We start from the raw sequence: 18,051 nt of genomic DNA, 5'->3' as shown, positions 1-18,051 counted from the left end.
TTAAGCACAGTATATCCAGAGAAGGATAATCAGTACAGAGAGATACTCAAAACCATCCCATATGAGGAGTGGTTGAACAAACTACAGATACCTGGAGAAGAGAGGAAAACTTCCATTGCTATTTTCACTCATTCACAGGGTCCTCATGTGAAAGAGGGCTTATATTTAACTCTATTTGATCCCAAAGGCCAGGATTAAGAGCAATGTGTAAATTGCAGAAAGCCAGATTGCTGGGTCTCTCTGAGAAGGAACTTATTAACAATTAAAGCCATTCAATGATTAAATGTCCTTTCTTAGGAAGTAATAATAATCATAACATCTTATATTTATGAACTGACTAGAGGTTTACAAAATATTTTACCTGCAATTTATTATATGATCATCACAAAAATTCTATGGGCTAAGCATCATAAGTACTATTATCTCCATTTTACAGGTGAGGAGACTGAGGCTCAACTGAATGTTAAAAGTACTTATCCAAGGATATAAAAATATTTTAAGTGGAAGAAATGCGATGGTGTCTTTCACAGGGTGTCTTCACGCAATGCTTGGATGTATGGTACATGGTGATTTTGTTGAGGATGTCAATGCTTCAAATAAGGAATAGTCTTTATGGTCTCCAAAGTCCCCTTTTACTCTATCATTCTTAGAATAGTAATTATAAGGTTTACAACATCTGGAGAAATCTTTGAAAAGGTTAATTAGAGGGTACCAAAGAAAAAATTTGCTTTTTTCATAATTTTTCCTCGGACAAAATTCTGAATAGCAGCCTTTCACCATGTGTAGAAAATGGAAGCATTGACTTTCATACCATCTCTTCTGCCCTTCTCCAATCTTGCTCCACCAAAAAAAATACAAGCAAATATACTTAGGGTATCTTTGTATGTGTTTAGATGATCACCCCCTCCAGGAAGCTATAAAGAGCTGAGTTAAGCTGACAGGAAATGGAAACCTTGAGAAATGCAAAGTAGCCTATGAATGGTCCCAAAATAATTTTTCAGGCAATCTTTCTATATGAGTATTCAGTTTGTCTAAAGGTAATAAATGTATGGGACGTGGTATGGTAAGAAAGCCCTGGATCTGGAGGTAGAAGACCTGGGTTCACTATTTCCTAAGCTCCTTCTTACCTAAGGAGGCTTGAGCAACTCATTTTCTCAAAGTCTCATTTTCCTCACCTGTAAAATGAGGGCTTTTGATCAGATCATCTCTTAGGCCACTACTAGATTTAAGTGATCAATACTAACACTTCTAAGGATGCCATAAAAAGGAACATAATTTTATTCTTTGAAAACTACTATACAGCTCCTGTAACCAGAACAATGTATTTGAACTCCTGTTGTTCATGTATTCAATATGCTATAATAAAGGGCTTACTGTGACTCTCTGTCCTGACTTTTCCTGTGTAAAATATGCAAGCAAATCTGGATTAATAGGATATAAAACATAGGAGGTCCACCCATTTGTAAAAGAGATTTCATACATTCTCTCTGAACATTCTATTATCTTCTCTAGAATAGTTTCCCTTTTTATATGCAGTAAAGATCATTAAGCATTTGAAAAAACAACATAAATGGATATCTTCAGTATATTTTGCAGTGAAGTTGGGTCACTGAAGCGTATATCCAAAACTGAACTTCACTTTCTCATCCCAATTGCTTGTGTCCCTTATGACTGAGGGGGCTACTTCTGTCTTTGTATCAAGTAGAAGGGAAGGAAATAAGGGGGAGGGGTAAGTAGAAAATGAAGGACATTTTTTTTTTGCTTATTCAAGAACAAAGTTTCTTATGAAGGGCTTCAACATCTTTGAATGACCAGTGTTACCCAATACCAAAAGGGAATGTGACCTCTTTCTTACTGGAGACTACTAACCATATCCTCAAGAGAATTAAATTTCCATATTTTCTGCTCTAAGGAGGCATGATAACATATAATAGTGGTTATATTTTGTAGCACTAAGTTCTCAGGGAAACATGGCCTCTTTTTCTTGTTCTATTAACCATAGAAGAGGCAGTGTGGTTTTCCAAAGAGAAATAATGCATTCTTAACATTCACTCCCTCAATTTCCTGGGCTCCATTTAATCTTAAAAGGTACCAGTTTGTGCATTTATGTTGCTGTAAACCGTGTCTCTTGCCTGGCTCTCATAATTGTGTGTCCAGACTTAAGGGAAGGGCTGAAGTTATACTTCCCTTGCCTTGTTATTGTTGTTTATCTTTCATGATATCAGGAGGGTGAGGTCTTGACTTGCAAGTGAATTGGATTTATGTGAGGCAAGACTATTCAAAGTCATCAGCTCCTGCAGATGGCATAGGCATAGATCAGAATGACTGGCAGTGGCCCCAGGTGCAGTGGGGGACTTGGCCTGAACAACCTGCGGCCATGACTGCTAAAGGAGTTCGGGCAGCTACCCTGTGATGCTTGGCAACCAACAAAGTCAGTCTGTCTCTAGATTGCCTCGGGTCATGTGACAGCCACCTGAAATCCTTTGGTGGCCGGCATGGCCCGAGTAGGGCCTGAACTAATAATGTCTTTCCGAGGTCTCAGTTTATCTGAGGCAATACTTACTCAGTGATTAAAAGGTAGGTAAGAATTGAGTCAAAAGATGGCCTAGTTTAACTATCCAAAAGAATCAATCTAGGAGGAGAAGACCTTCAGAGCAAAGTCTAAACAATGAGTAAGTGAGGCTTGGTAAGTGAGAGCTACAGTGATTTGGGTTTAAAGACATAGTCAAGTAGCTCCATTTAATCCCAATGGGCTTTGTCAAAGCCTGGTTTACCACAGCTATATTTCAAGAAATCATGAATAAAAACTATATGAGACAAAAGAGTTAATTGCCCTACTTTAAAAAAAAAAGAATAAACAAACATGAAAAAATAAATAAATTGGGAAAGAAAAAAAAATCTCTATCCTTTGCTGGCTCACCCCTTGCCACCTAGATAAGAAACTAAGCCCAATGCTTAAACTTTTTATCCTGGGTCCTTGTAACCCCCACCTCTCATTTTAAAGTCCCGGCTATTTTAATTGGTAATTGACTTAATTGCCAACTACATCTAGCCAAGCTCCAGACGTATTTCACTTCGTTCTCTGGACACCCACCATGCCTCTGAAGAACCTTCCTCCTTCCTCCCTTTCTAGTTCTGGACTCATTCACTCTTGTCATTGCTCCTGGAAAAGGTATCAAACTACTCCTCTGTGTTTGTGCTCAATAACTTTCCAAAGCAAAATATCCCTCTCTGTCCACCTCTCCCCATATGTATTACCTCCCTCTATTAGAAAGGAAACTCCTTTAGGGAAAGGACTATCTCCATTTTTGTATTTGCATTTTCAACCTCGCTATAGTGCTTGACATATAGTAAGTGCTTAATAAATTATTTCTTAATCATGACTTAAAAATGTCAACCAATATTTATTAAGTGCTTGCTATGTTCTTGTCACTCTGCTAAGCTCTGGAGTTATTAATAAATAAGGCCAAAAATGCCCTGTTGTCAAGGAACTCACTTTAGAATGAGGGAGACAACATGCAAATAATTATGTACACACAATATATTTGCAATGTAAATGGAAGATCCTTTAGGAGGAAAGATTCAAGGCAGAAGGAAGGGACTGGGAAAGGCCCCTAGCAGTTGATTGGATTTAAACTAAGGCATAAAGGAAGACCTAAAGCAAAGGTGAGGAGGGATAATATTCTAGGCCTGGGGAATAGTCAGTGCAAAGGGAAAGTGTTGGGACATGTAGTATTGCAGTGTTGCCTGTGAGGAATAGCAAGATAACCATTATTTCTGTATAAAGTAGCACCTGGTGGGGCAGGAAAAATAGAGTTTAGGAAGGCTCCTGGTTGTGAAGGGCTTTGATGGATGAACAGAAGATTTTATATTTGATCCTGGAAGTAATAGGGACCCACTAGAGTTTATTCATTCATCTAGTTGAGCCCCCAAATTAGAAAAAGAATATAATTCCTAGTATTACTTCCAAGTTTATAAAAGGAAGGCAGGTGCTAGGTAAAGAAAAGGATTGGATAGGCTCTTTGAGGCACACATGTAGAGTTTCATGTTACTACTTTAATTCCCTTTATGGATAAAACTGCCTAAGTTTTTGTTTTGTTTCATTTTGTTTTGTTTTCAGGGGATTTTTAGTGCTGTGGGAATCAAGCCATTCACGCAAAATAGTATGTAGTTTGGGTCATCATGACAGTGATTTAACTCACTAACTTTGCTCTGGCCAGAAGTGAAGAGCTCACCCACATAGCCTTACATCCCAAAGTCTCTAATGTCTCAATGGCCCAAGAGCAGATGGAGTATGTTGGCTGGAATGTGGTGAACAGAGGGACTGGGGACTATTTATGTCAGGGCAGCAGCTATGAGCTACAAGTGTGGCTTCTCATATCTTACAATGGACATCTGGATGAACTCTCTGCCAGAATTGGTTTTTCTTTGAAAAGAAGAGTTTGGCTTCTTTCACATCTGATGTTGTTTAGACCTCTAAATTTGGTTTCTCTCTGATTTCAGCATTTCCTTTTGCCTCACACCTCATAAGACATCCTGCTGGGTGAGCAGGACAAGGAGAGAGAGCACATCAGTCATATTTCATGGTCTAAATGGTGCTTTCATTGTTTTCAGTTATGGTAGTAAAATAATGGAGACCTCTGCCTTTGTGCATAATTTGTGCTTTATTCCCCATTTAAGCTTCCCCGTGCCCTTTCCAATGACAAAGTGAGGGAGAAACAGGCTGTCAAAATACATAACTCAACAATTACCTCTAGGAAAGGAAGTCATGATCATAAAAAACCATGTGACTTCATCAAAAACAGGTCATGCCAAGCTAAACTCATTTCCTTTTTTGACAGGTTTATTCAACTGGTAAAACAGAATTATGCTGCATATATAGTTTACCTAAACTTTATATAATCACTTAATAAAATCTCTCATGCTATTCTTATGAAAAAGATGGAAAGATGTGGTAAATGATAGACAATTAAATCAATAATTAATTTGTTGAATGGCCAGACTTATAGAGTAGTCATAAATGGCTCACCATCAGTTTAATAGAAGAGTTTCATTGAATTGCCATGGGGAACTATTAGAGGCAGCTACTGGTCTAGGTACTGCATAGAACACTGGACTAGGAATCAGGAAGACCTGAGTTCAAATCTGACTTCAAACATTTACTAGTTGTGTGACCCTAGGCAAATCGCTCAACTTCTGTCTGCCTCAGTTTCTGTAACTATAAAATGGGGGTAGTAATATTACCTATCACCCAATGTTGTTGTGAGGTTCAGATGAGATAATATTTATTAAAAACACATGGTACAAATTTGGAACTATGCCCAAGGGGCATGAAACTCAAAACAACAACAAAAAACAAATGTTAAAAAATTGTTTTGACATGTAACTAGGGAAAAATAAAATATTAAAAAAGCACAGTTCCTGGCACACAATAGGTACTATATAAATGCTTATTCCCTTCCATCCCCTCTTTATTTAGCATTTTTATAAATTTTTTAAGTCAAAAACTAGGATAGAGGAATAGGTGGTATGTTTCTCAAATGTGCAGATGATGCACATCTGAGAAAAATATTTTACACACTGTCTATTTAAAAAGATATTTGACAGCCTAAAAAGTTAGTTTAACCTTAATAATATGAAATTTAATAGAGATAAATATAAAATCACATAATTCAAGAAATAATCTTGAAAAGTACTAGATGGTATAGTATGGTCAGTAATTTCCTAAATATCTAGAGATTTTAATGCAAACTCAATGTAATCAACAGTATAATAAGGCAGTCAAAAACACAAATTCAATCTTGGGTTGCATTAAGAAAAGTAAAGCTTCCAAGACAAAGGAGGTGATCATCTCTCTGTTCTCTGCTTTGATCAGATTATATCTGAAATGTTGTACTCAGTTTTAGGTGTCACAGCTTAAAGAGAATATTGATAAGCTAGAGGGTGTACAAAGGACACATCAAATGAGCAAATGATGCAAATCTAGGAGGAATACCTTGCATACTATAAAAAGGAGGATGACCAAGTTAGTGAAAGACATCAAGCCTATGTCAAATAAGGTTTTTTTGAAAAGAATGGGAATTTTGGCCTTGGAGAACGGAAAACTGAAGGAGGACCTGATAGCTGTCTTCAAGTATGTGAAGGTTATCGTGTGGAGGAGAGATGAAACTTGTTCTGTTCGGTCCCAGAAAATTGGACCGAGAGAAATGAGTGAAAGTTACAAGGAGATAGATTTGGGCTTTATGTCACGAAAAAAAATCCTAACAGGAGCTATCACTTAGAATGGACTTCCTTGGAAGATAGTGAGTACTCCATCCCTGGAGGTCTTTAAGTAAAGTTCTAAATAACCACTTAGAGTGTATGGGATTATCTTCCAGGTATAGGTGAGGCTAGATAACTGATATCCTTCTAAACCTCAACTTCCATGATTCTGCAACTGCAGCTCAAGTTAATCATGCATTCTGGAGCAACAACCAATTTAAAAAAAACATAGAAATGAGATTGATGCATATTTGTTGTTGTTTAGTCATTTTTCAGTCATATCCAATTCCTCATGATGCCTTTTGGGGTCTTCTTGGCAGACACTGGAGTGGTTTGTCATTTCCTTCTCCAGTTCCTTTTGCAGATGAGGAAACTGAGGCAAACAGAATTAAGTGCCTTGCCCAAAATCACACAGGCTAGATTTGAACTCAGAAAGATGAGTTTTCTTCTATCCACTGTGCCATTTAGCTGCCCCATGGATACACACAGACCTAAACAATAGTGTTAGATTTAACTTAGAACTAGATTTTAAAATCTTAGCATGCAGAAGCAATGACTTATACTTCATGTCCCCCTAGAACAGCTCTTCTTATTTAGAAAATAGTTCACAAAGGCACATTGAGGGACTGGTTGGTTATGCATCACCTAGTATTTATTTTCAGTTGCTTGTAATTATGAGACTGTTCTGTCTAGCCCTAGCATGGTTTGGATGAATCTGATGGTGTCCCATATAGAGCTAGAAATAACCATTTAAATACTACAACCCTTGCTACATTTCCAAAGCAGAAACTCCTTGGCATGTAGTATTTTTCTAGGCTATTGTTAAGGAAGTAGATCTTAAGCTTTCATGTTTGCTATGTAACCTTCTGGCAGTCTGGTAAAACTTGTGGACCTTTTCTTAGAATGGTTATAAATGAATAAAAGCAAAAACAGAATTAAAAAATATAGTTATTAATAACCATCATATATAGTCATTAATTTTTAAAGCAAATCCACGCTTAATAACCTCTGTCCTAGAGGGATGATTTCATTTAATGGAGTTGGAAAAGACCTGAGTATAAGTCAACCTTTGTCCCCAAAATACTTTAGCGTGTTTGTGTCTATGCATCTGAACATATGTGTGTGTTGAGGGGGCGAGGGGAGTGTTGCTTAGAGTTCAGTAGGTCTAGAATGTTCCCAGGGGCTATTACAATAATCCAAGAGCCATAACCTGCCAACAATGACAAAATTCATGGGTGGGGCCTGAAAGTGATTAGGCCAAACTGGTTAAACAATCTGTTGCTCTTGAGAGAACAGGCCCTTGGACTCCTCCTATGGGAAGTTTTCAGTCCCCTTACCATCCTGGTCATCTTCTCATGAATATGTTCCAGCTTGTCAATATACTTTCAGGTTCTTGGACACAATAATCAAAATCTTCTCTGAGCCCAGAACTCCCTTTATACTGGACATAATACTTCTATTAATGTACTCTAGGATTACATCAGTTTAGGGTGGGTTTTTTTTCTAATGTGAAGAATAATATTTAATCTAGATTACTGGAGCATCATTCTAACCCCTTGGCATCTTCATAACATTTTATTCTCAATGGCTTAGAGGTGCCATTAGAAATACTGAAGAGACAATAAACCCAGGAATGTATTAATGAATTTTACTAAACAAGACATTTTTGAAAATGGCATTCTAGTCATAAGCCCAGGGACACACTATGATTTCCATAGAAATTGGCCTATTTGCTGTTTCACATAAACACCATTCCATCTTTCAGTTCCATGCCTTTCTGTAGACTCAGTATCTAGAATGCACTGCCTCTCCATTGCCAACTCAAAATTCCACTGAAGGGCTATTACCTCTTCCAAGAAGCCCATCTTAATTGACTCGCTCATCACCATCACCCCACCCCCAGCCCCTATTGCTATTGTCCTCCCTTAGGAAACTAATATACATATATATATATATATATATATATGTGTGTGTGTGTGTGTGTGTGTGTGTGTGTGTGTGTAATATATGTACATATACTATATATGTAATATATACATATAAATCATTCAATTTCCTATGTAAATAATCCCTCTCCCTTAAAAAAAAAAACAAGTTTCTTGCCATTAAGGGGTGTGGTTTTTACCTTGTTTACCTTAGCACCTAGCACAGTGCCTGGCATAGATAATAGATGTCTAATGAGAGCTTGTTAAATTGATTTTAAGGAAGGTAGTACAACTGAAAAATAGGATCCAAAAGATGCAGTTGTCATCACAGCAATGCTCCTAGTCTGGTAAGGCCTGTAATTAGCCAGTATATCTAAGCTGTAAGTAGCCATACAGGCAGCTAACTGGCCTCAGACACTTACTAGCTGTGCCACCCTGGGCAAGTCACTTAATCCTATTTGCCTGAATTTTCTCATCAGTAAAATAAGCTGGAGAAGGAAATGGCAATGCACTCCGGTATTTTTTGCCAAAATAAAAGTCCCAAATGGGGTCACAAAGAGTTAGACAGGGCTAAAAATGATTGAACACCAAGAAGGAGAAATACTTCTGGCTAGTGTTTGATCCTTAGGATGACTGATATAAATCTAATACCAGAGAATGAAAATGCAAAGGAGGACACAGAGAAAGGCAGGATTTTCAACGCAAGAATGACTGTGGTAACCTCGATTCTCAGGTACCTCTCATTTCCTGAGTGGTCTGCTGTTGCACTGTCCTTGGGAAGGCAAGCCCAGCAGGATGTGCTTGGTCTGTTTCCCTTTGGTGTGTCCTTGGTAGTGCTGGCAAGTTGTCTGAGAGTCCCATCACACGAACAACTAAGAGGAATTGTCCAAAGGGCATTTCCCACCAGGCTACACTCCTCTGGAATTCTTTAGCACTTAGGGAAGGGGTGGCTGTTGCTACATGATGCACAACAAGAGGAACCCAAGTAATTGTGGATAGAAATTTCATCAGACTCTTGGCAATCCAGATAAGTACACTACTTCTTATTTTTAGGCTTAAAGTATAGGGAGAATGACCCACGTCCCCAAAGACTGGATAAATTCTTTCAATAAATTAAACTAAATGTACTCAAGTAAAACTTAACAGTCCCACTTATTTAATATAAAAATTCATCTATAGTATGGTGAAGGTACTGGTAAGTTCTGATCTATTAGACAACTGTACTGATCAGTGCCTAGGGGAAAAAAAAACTCGTAGATCTTGATATGTTGCATGTTCTTTGCTCACATCACCTTGGAACTAAGTGGCTAATAATGATCAATCACAAATGTTACTTACTTTCCCTAACTCTAGATCTTTTGGGAAGGGGGGAGGGGGCCAAGATCTAAGAGATGCAATAGATTGTCAGTCAGTCAATTAATCAATATTATTAAGTACCTACTGTGTTCCAGGCACTATGCTAAGTACTGGAGATACAAAGAAAGCAAACAGAATATTAACTACTGAGTTAGGGAGACCTAAATTTGAATCCTGCCTCAAGTATTACTAGCTGAGTAGCCTTGGGTAAGTCACTTCATCTTGCCCTCAGTTTCCTCATCTATAAAATAGGGATAAAAATAGCACTTAACCTCACAGGATTGCTGTGAGGATTAAATCAAATGAGATAATATATGTATAGTGCTTTGCAAATCTTAAAGTTCTATAAAATTCTTCAGATTATTACTATTTAAACCAATTTGTATTTGGCAGGCATGGCTTATAATATTGTCTAAATCAGGACTAGAGAATACTTGGAGATAGAATCTTGCACAGCATAAAGGCATTTTTTTATAAGCTTTGATTCCATTTGGGTTGACCAATGCCCTGGTGAGAATATGACATATAATTAGTTCTATCAGATCTACTAGTCCTATTTTCATAATTTATTGGGACAATATTCTTATTTTTTTCTCATGAAGAACAAAATCATGTAACTCAGGTACAGGAGGGTCTCTCCTGACTCTTCCACCAAAGTTCATACTACAAACCATAAAATGCATTCCAACTGTATTAATTTGCGTTTGAGGTGGTGGTTATTTTGCAGTACTGACAACCTCCAGATGAAACCAACGTGTTAAAGGGCTAAAAATGATCAGGTCCCACACTTCTTAAACATTTCCAATTTCTACTTTCATTCTGAGGTAATTATAGTAGATGCAGCTCTTTACTTGCCTTTTGGAAGTTAAATAAAGAGAAATATTCCTAACTATAGAAGCAGTTATTTAAAGTGATGGGGTACAATTTGCTCATTTGTAGAAATCAACAGCTCCAAGATAAGTCATAACACCACTCATGAAGATCATATTGGGAAAAGAAGGATCCCTGAGTTCAATGATTTTACTTATCAATAGTGCAGAAACCATGCAATTTGACAATGGAAGAATATAACTATATCATCATGGATCAGGAGTTGCCAGTGATCAAGACACTCTGCTTCCAGAGCTCTAGCTGCAGTTGCTTCTGGCCCCAGGCCCACCCAGTGGAAGGAATTAAGCAGCACACCAGAGCAGGAGTGCAGAGCTTGCTTTGCCCTGCTTCGATCTGGATCACAGTCCTGGTTGGTGGTTCTTGCAGGAGGAGAAGCACGATTGTGCCAAAGCTTGCTGTGTAGAAGTAGCTCTCAAAACAGCAACACAGCCTCTGAAGCTTTGGAAAAAGTACTCTTTACTCTACAAGCAGTCATACCCTGACAAAAAGCTCAAGAGTCAAGTACTTGGCTGGGAACATGAACAGGCAGCAAAAAAGGTCACAGACTCAGAATCAGACTCTAGAATGTTTTTTTGGTGACAAAGAAGATCAAAACATACAGCCAGAAGAAGTCAACAAAGTCAAAGAGCCTACAACAAAAGCCTCCAAGAAAGATATGAGTTGGGCTGAGGCAATGGAAGAGCTCAAAAAGGATTTGGAAAAGCAAGTAAGAGAAGTAGAGGAAAAATTGGGAAGAGAAATGAGAGTGATACAAGAAAATCATGAAAAACAAGTCAATGACTTGCTAAAGGAGACCCAAAAAGTACTGAAGAAAATAACACCTTAAAAAATAGACTAACCCAAAGGTCAAAAGAGCTCTAAAAAGCCAATGAAGAGAAGAATGCCTTGAAAGGCAGAATTTGCCAAATGGAAAAGGAGGTCCAAAAGACCACTGAAGAAAATACCACCTTAAAAATTAGATTGGAGGAAGTGGAAGCTAGTGACTTCATGAGAAATCAGGAAATTATAAAACAGAACCAAAGGAATGAAAAAATGGAAGACAATGTGAAATATCTCATTGAAAGAACCACTGACTTGCAGAATAGATCCAGGAGAGATAATTTAAAAATTATTGGACTACCTGAAAGCCATGATCAAAAAAGAGCTTAGACATCATCTTTCAAGAAATTACCAAGCAAAACTACCCTGATATTCTAGAACCAGAAGGTAAAATAGAAATTGAAAAAATTCACCAATTGCCTCCTGCAAAAGATCCCAAAAAAGAAAACTCCTAGGAATGCTGTTGCCAACTCCCTAGTCAAGGAGAAAATAATTCAAACGGCTGAAAAGAAACAACTTGAGTATTGTGGAAGCATAATCAGAATAACGCAAGATCTAGCAGCTTCTACATTAAGGGATCAAAGGGCTTGGAATATTATATTGCAGAGGTCAAAGAAGCTAGGATTAAAACCAAGAATCACCTACCCAGAAAAACTGAGTATCATGCTCCAAGGCAAAATATGGGCTTTTCAATGAAAAGACCAGAGCTGAATAGAAAATTTGACTTTCAAATACAAGAATCAAGAGAAGCATGAAAAGGTAAACAAGAAAGAGAAATCATGAGGGTCTTACTAAAGTTGAACTATTTTGTTTACATTCCTACATGGAAAGATGAGGTATATAATTCATGAGACCCTTTTCAGCATTAGAGTACTTGAAGGGAATATACATATATATAGACAGAGGGCACAGAGTGAGCTGAATATGAAGGGATGATATCTAAAAAATAAAATAAAATTGAGGTGTGAGAGAGAATATATTGAGAGAAGGAGAAAGGGAGAGATAGAATGGGGTAAATTATCTCATGTAAAAGTGGCAAGAAAAAGCAGTTCTGTTGGAAGGGAAGAGGGGCAGGTGAGGGGGAATGAGTGAATCTTGCTTTCATCATATTTGACTTGAGGAGGGAATAACAAACACATTCAATTGGGCATCTTACCCCACAGGAAAGTAGGGGGAAGGGGATAAAAATGAGGGGATGATAGAAGGGAGAGCAGATAGGGGGAAGAGGTAATCAAAAGCAAACACTTGAAAAGGGACAGGGTCAAGGGAGAAAACTGAAAAAAGGGGGACAGGATGGGATGGAGGGAAATATAGTTAGTCTTTCACAACATGATTATTGTGGAAGTGTTTTGCATAATGATACACGTGTGGCCTATATTGCATTGCTTGCCTTCTTAGGGAGGGTGGGTGGGAAGGGAAGAGGGGAGAGAATTTGGAACTCAAAGTTTTAAAAGCAGATGTTCAAAAAAAAGTTGTTTTGCATGCAACTGGGGAATAAGATATATAGGCAATGGGGCATAGAAATTTAACCTGCTCTACAAGAAAGCAAGGGGAGAGGGGATGGAGGGAAATGGGGTGACAGAAGGGAAGGCTAAGTGGGGAATGGGGCAATCAGAATATATGCCATCTTGGAGTGGGGGGAGTGTAGAAATGGGGAGAAAATTTGTAACTCAAAATCGTGTGGAAATCAATGCTGAAAACTAAAAAAAAATTTTTTAAGTAATCTAAGGAGGATATTTAAAGGGAATCAAGATGAAAAATGTCTGCCAGCATTGTTCATGCTCCAGATTGAATTCATCTCCAGATTAAAGAGCTAAAATTCAGCTATGTGCTTGGGGTACAAACAATGCCAGCAGATGGAAATACCATCTATAGCCATTTGTCTCATCCATGATCCTGGTATTAAGTTAATATAATTTCATTCACTTTTTAAAACATTTTTGAAGTGCCTATTATGTTTAAGGCCACCATACTAGTCACTAAGGATAAGGCAAAAAATAAAGTAGTATTTGCCTTCTAGTAGTTTATATTCTATTGGCGGGTGAATAGTTAAAATGTATACAACAGAATAAATGCAAAGTATTTACAAATAAATTCTAAGAGTGAAAGAATCCCAATAACAGGAGTGGAAAGGTTAGGAAAGGTTTTTGGTAGGAGGTGCCACTTATTCTGTGCTTTAAATGAGTAAATGAAGCTAGAGAGATAAGGAACAAATAAGCACCAGCCATGGAGGACAATCTGTTCAAACGAATGGAGGCATAAGACGGAATGGTGTGGACATGGAATAATAGCTAGCTGAACCTTAGCTAGAACAAAGAGTGCGTGAAGGAGGTCATTATAAATAAAACTGGAAAGGTAGGTGGAATTTATATTTAGAATTGTTTTAAATGTCATACCAAGGAGTTCCTAATTATCTTAGAGAAAATAGGGAGCCATTGAAGATTTTTGAAATGGGATGGGGTTATACAATCAGATCTGCATTTTATGAAAATTAATTTATAGCAGGCCTACCAGCATTCCAGGGAAATTAATATTCTCCCATCTGGTGACCATTGATCACTTTTTGAGGATATGTCATCTCATCCCTTATGTAAAGTCACCATCTGCTTCCCATATGGCCTCTTACTTCCTAAAAGAATTAATTACAGCTGCATGGGCTCCTGGTACAGATCATTTTGGGTCAAGGGATACAATTTATTGCCAGTTTTGGAGAGGTCTTCCAAAGAGGTCAGGTGTCAAACTCCTACTCATGACAGCCTGTCACCTGAAGGCAAATAAGCACATGGAAAAACTAAGCAGAACATTAAACAGTTTTTTTAATGCCACATGGCACATTCACAGTAAGGATGAGGTCACTACTTGTCCACATCAGACTTTGCCAAAAGCAATATGTGCATTCTGTCCTAAGGAGATCACCATTCCAAGCTGCATATGACTGTAGTCCACACATCTGCCTGGTGGATGTACTGGAAAATCAATGAACGCCCACTTTGGCTACTTGGGAGAAACATCTGCTGAGTAGAATGAAAATGACCCAGCCCTGTTATAATCATAAGAATAGGGCAGGTGGCAGGACAACCAAGAAATAATTGCTGCTCCTTCTACTAAAGCCAAGAATCTCCTAGATTTGACTAGAAAAAATCTCATCTATGAACATATAATCCCTCCTGGGCTTTAAAGGACCAGTAATTGAGACCATTCATAATTTATTCATGAAGTAGGGCTATGTAGGACCTAGAAGATTTATTTAATATGCCATTTTTGTGTCTCAAGGTCGTATTCCCAATGGTTTTAATATACCAACAATAAATTACTAATATATCTAATAGAAGGTCACACAAAGAATACAAAGTTTGTTATATTTTGAACTTTAAATGAAAGAAGGGTCTCTGGCATTGTCTGAAATATCAAAAAGGGTACAGTCCTAAGGAATAGACTTGGCCATTTAGACTCCTGACCCACAAAGAAGTGATATGGAATCTTAAACTATCAAGCCATAGCATTAGTATGGCACATACCTAAATGCCTTTTGTGAAAAGATAACAATTTTCATGCTGCTTGATACACAAATGCCTATTAAGTATGCCTATCATTTAAAGCCTATTCAAATATTGTCCCCTCTAGAAAGCTTTTTGTGATCCTCCTTGACCTCATAGGTACCTTCACTTGTGTATCCAACACTTAGCACGGTACTTGGCAGATAGTAGGTTCTTAATAAATTTTTATTGACTGATGGACTTTTCTTACATACTTAACATGTGTAACAGTGTGATACTCAACTATAAAACCTGAATTTCCTAAGCTTTGGGGTAATCACAATTGAGCAAATTTGATTTAAGTGCCCATTCCAATGAAAACTATTTAAAATAAGCAGGATACTTAAATCTAATTGCAAAATATTTAAGACAGAATAAAAACATAAATAACAAAGGAAAATCAAACAGCTTTCTATATACAGCTCTACAAAAAGAAGTAAAATTTCTTTTAAGTGTATGTATTAGTAGGAAAAGAGTACCTACCCAAAAAAGTGACTCTTGCAGAGTAACAAAATGATGTGGCTAGACTGAATAAGAGAATAATCCCATCAAATCACTTATCTTTTAAGAATAATCTTAATAGCTGGCATGAAGATCTCCTGGAGCCTCCTGGATACAGGCATTTGCCTTGGCTGGCTCCAGTGTCAACAGCATTCTGTCAGGATTCCTGAGTTTAGGGACAGCATGGTTCTTTCACACTATACTGCAATTTTTTCTCCTACTGTGAGTATAGCTCAGCTCTTTTCTATCACCACTGACTCCTGAACTCACTATAATACTCTTTAAATAAAATTACTTACTACTCCCTCACTATACAGAATCCTTACCTCCCAATGAAACTGCGCTATACACAGACATTCAGTCTGTCAGAAATGGAGTTATGGGAATTTCTCTGAATAAGACATACTATCTGGGGCTCAATTTATGGGAGATATTGTTGGACAGACGTGTCCCCCTTACAGCATTCATAAATTTGTACTATACTTATTTGTTTATATGATACATCTCAGCCCTAAACGGCCATTCTATGAGGAACCAAGTCTTATTTCTCTTTGTATCTCCACGTTGAATTTAGTTGAACATTCCCCAATATTCCATACTTTCTTAATGTTCCTGGGATGGGGGAGCATTGTAAATGAATAATAAATAGCAAAACAAGAAGCACCAAACCAGATGAAATGTAGTGTATAAACTACAGTTTTCTTCCACCTAACCTCAAGCCTCCTGAACCCCCAAAATATTCAATTTGATTTCATGGTAGATAAAGAGAGTAATCTATAAGGATTGGAAACCTTAAGGTCAGACCAAGAGGCATAAGTGGTCCATTTTTATGCTTTCCTTTCATATGTCCATCTGGGAACATTGGAAGAATGGACAATTCCACAAGAAAATGTCAATAGCATGGTTACCACACTTAGAATTCATAAGAGAGAAGGAGGAGAGAGCCCAGCTCAGCCCCAGCAGGCACCCAAGATTTCGGGAGAGTGGCCTTCAATGAGTTTAGAAAAGGGAGAGGTAGGATTCAATGGCATACAATTCTATACTCAGAGAAATGGAAAAATCTCAACAGTAACATTCTATTGGCACAAAAGTCACCTATTCCAACTGGGAAGAAAAAAAGAAGCTGTCTAAAGAGAATCATATAGATGCACAGACAAATCATTGGACCAATTTAAATCTTAAAATAACATAAATAAAAGGTCAAAGCAAGTATGGACAATGGAAATACAAAAGAGGAGTATACTCCTATATAAAAGTATCAAGAACGCTTAAGTTCAAAACGAGCTTAGGCCAGTGGGAAATGTCAGTTACAACATAAAAGTGTTTGCTTTTAAGTTATGTTAAGGAAAAGAGGGAGACCACAGAATTACTAAGACTGATGCTCAATAGATGGGACAGTGTTTTAATCCTGCCTCAGGTACTCACTAGCTATGTGACCCTGGGTAAGTCATTTAACTCAGCCTCAATTTCAACATATTGAAAATAGGGATAATAATAGATCCTATCTCCTGAGCTTATCATGAGGATCAAATGAGTTAATATACATGAAATGTTGCAAAATTTGAGGAGCCATATAAACATTAGCTATTACTCTATTACTATTATGGTTGAATACACAGAACACTACCATGTCCAAAGAAGTTAAGTTGAGAAAACCCCAAAAGATACTCCTCATAAAAAAGCAGAGAGCAATGTAAACTAACAAGGAATTACAAAGGAGAAGCTGTGTGAAGGATGTCAGTGAAGAAATGAAAGATCGGAAAAGGAAATGTTTTGCTCATGAGGTGGAAGTCAGGGATGATGAACGAAAAATCTGTGGGCTTACTGGTATTCTCATATTGTTAAGAGAATTTGAGGAAGTTCCCTAACATGTTGAATATACTGCCTGGTAGTGAATTTAGGTGAGGATATAAGCAAGAGTGCCACAAAATGGGCATGACCATATGAATCATGATGTTAATCTATTCCTCAAGGGAATTTCCACATTGATGAGATCACAGACCCACTGCTATCTTGAAGAATTCTCTCATTTTTTCCAAAATCCTGCTTTTAGCCTAACATTTGGCAGAACTTGTTGTAGAAGAGAACATTGCAGATAATTCCAACAAGATTCAATATCCTCAGGTTTTCCCTTTTGGCTGTATTTCTTCTTTAAAAAGCGCCCAGAGGACCTTCCCAATACCCCATATTCTTTTATTATTGATAATAAGAATAATAACAGTCTAAATTTATGCATCACATCCTGGTTACAAGGCCCTTTCACATGCATTGTCTCATTTTCTTTTCACAAACACCTTGTAAGAAAAGCAGTGGTAGTGCTCAATGTCATTTTGCAGATGAGAACATTGAAATCCAGCAAGGTTAATGGCCAAGGTTACACAGCTGCAAATGGTGGAGGTGTGACTCAGATCCACATCTTCTGCCTCTAAGTCCGGGATCTTTTATTTACATTGATTTCAAAACATCTATGTAAGATATTCATAAGATCTTTTTTGGCTCTTGAATAGCTACATTTCACATTTGGTAATCCAAATGAGTGAAAAACTGGTCCTGGCTCTGTTAGTTTAGGAATGATGGAAAACAAATTCCATTGATATAAAGAGCTAAAATATATATGAACTATGTGTTGTATTGCCTTACTAGCTTAGAGGATGTCAGGGTGCCTTATTAGCTTAGAGACAACTGCAATGACAGGAAGAGGACATTTTATCCAAGAACAAAGTACATACCACCTGTAATTCACTGACATCTTCTTAATGGGC

This window comes from Trichosurus vulpecula, chromosome 7 (assembly GCF_011100635.1).
Source record: "Trichosurus vulpecula isolate mTriVul1 chromosome 7, mTriVul1.pri, whole genome shotgun sequence".
In the NCBI taxonomy this organism is placed as follows: Eukaryota; Metazoa; Chordata; class Mammalia; order Diprotodontia; family Phalangeridae; genus Trichosurus; species Trichosurus vulpecula.
Note: the sequence above shows the minus strand (reverse complement) of the source record.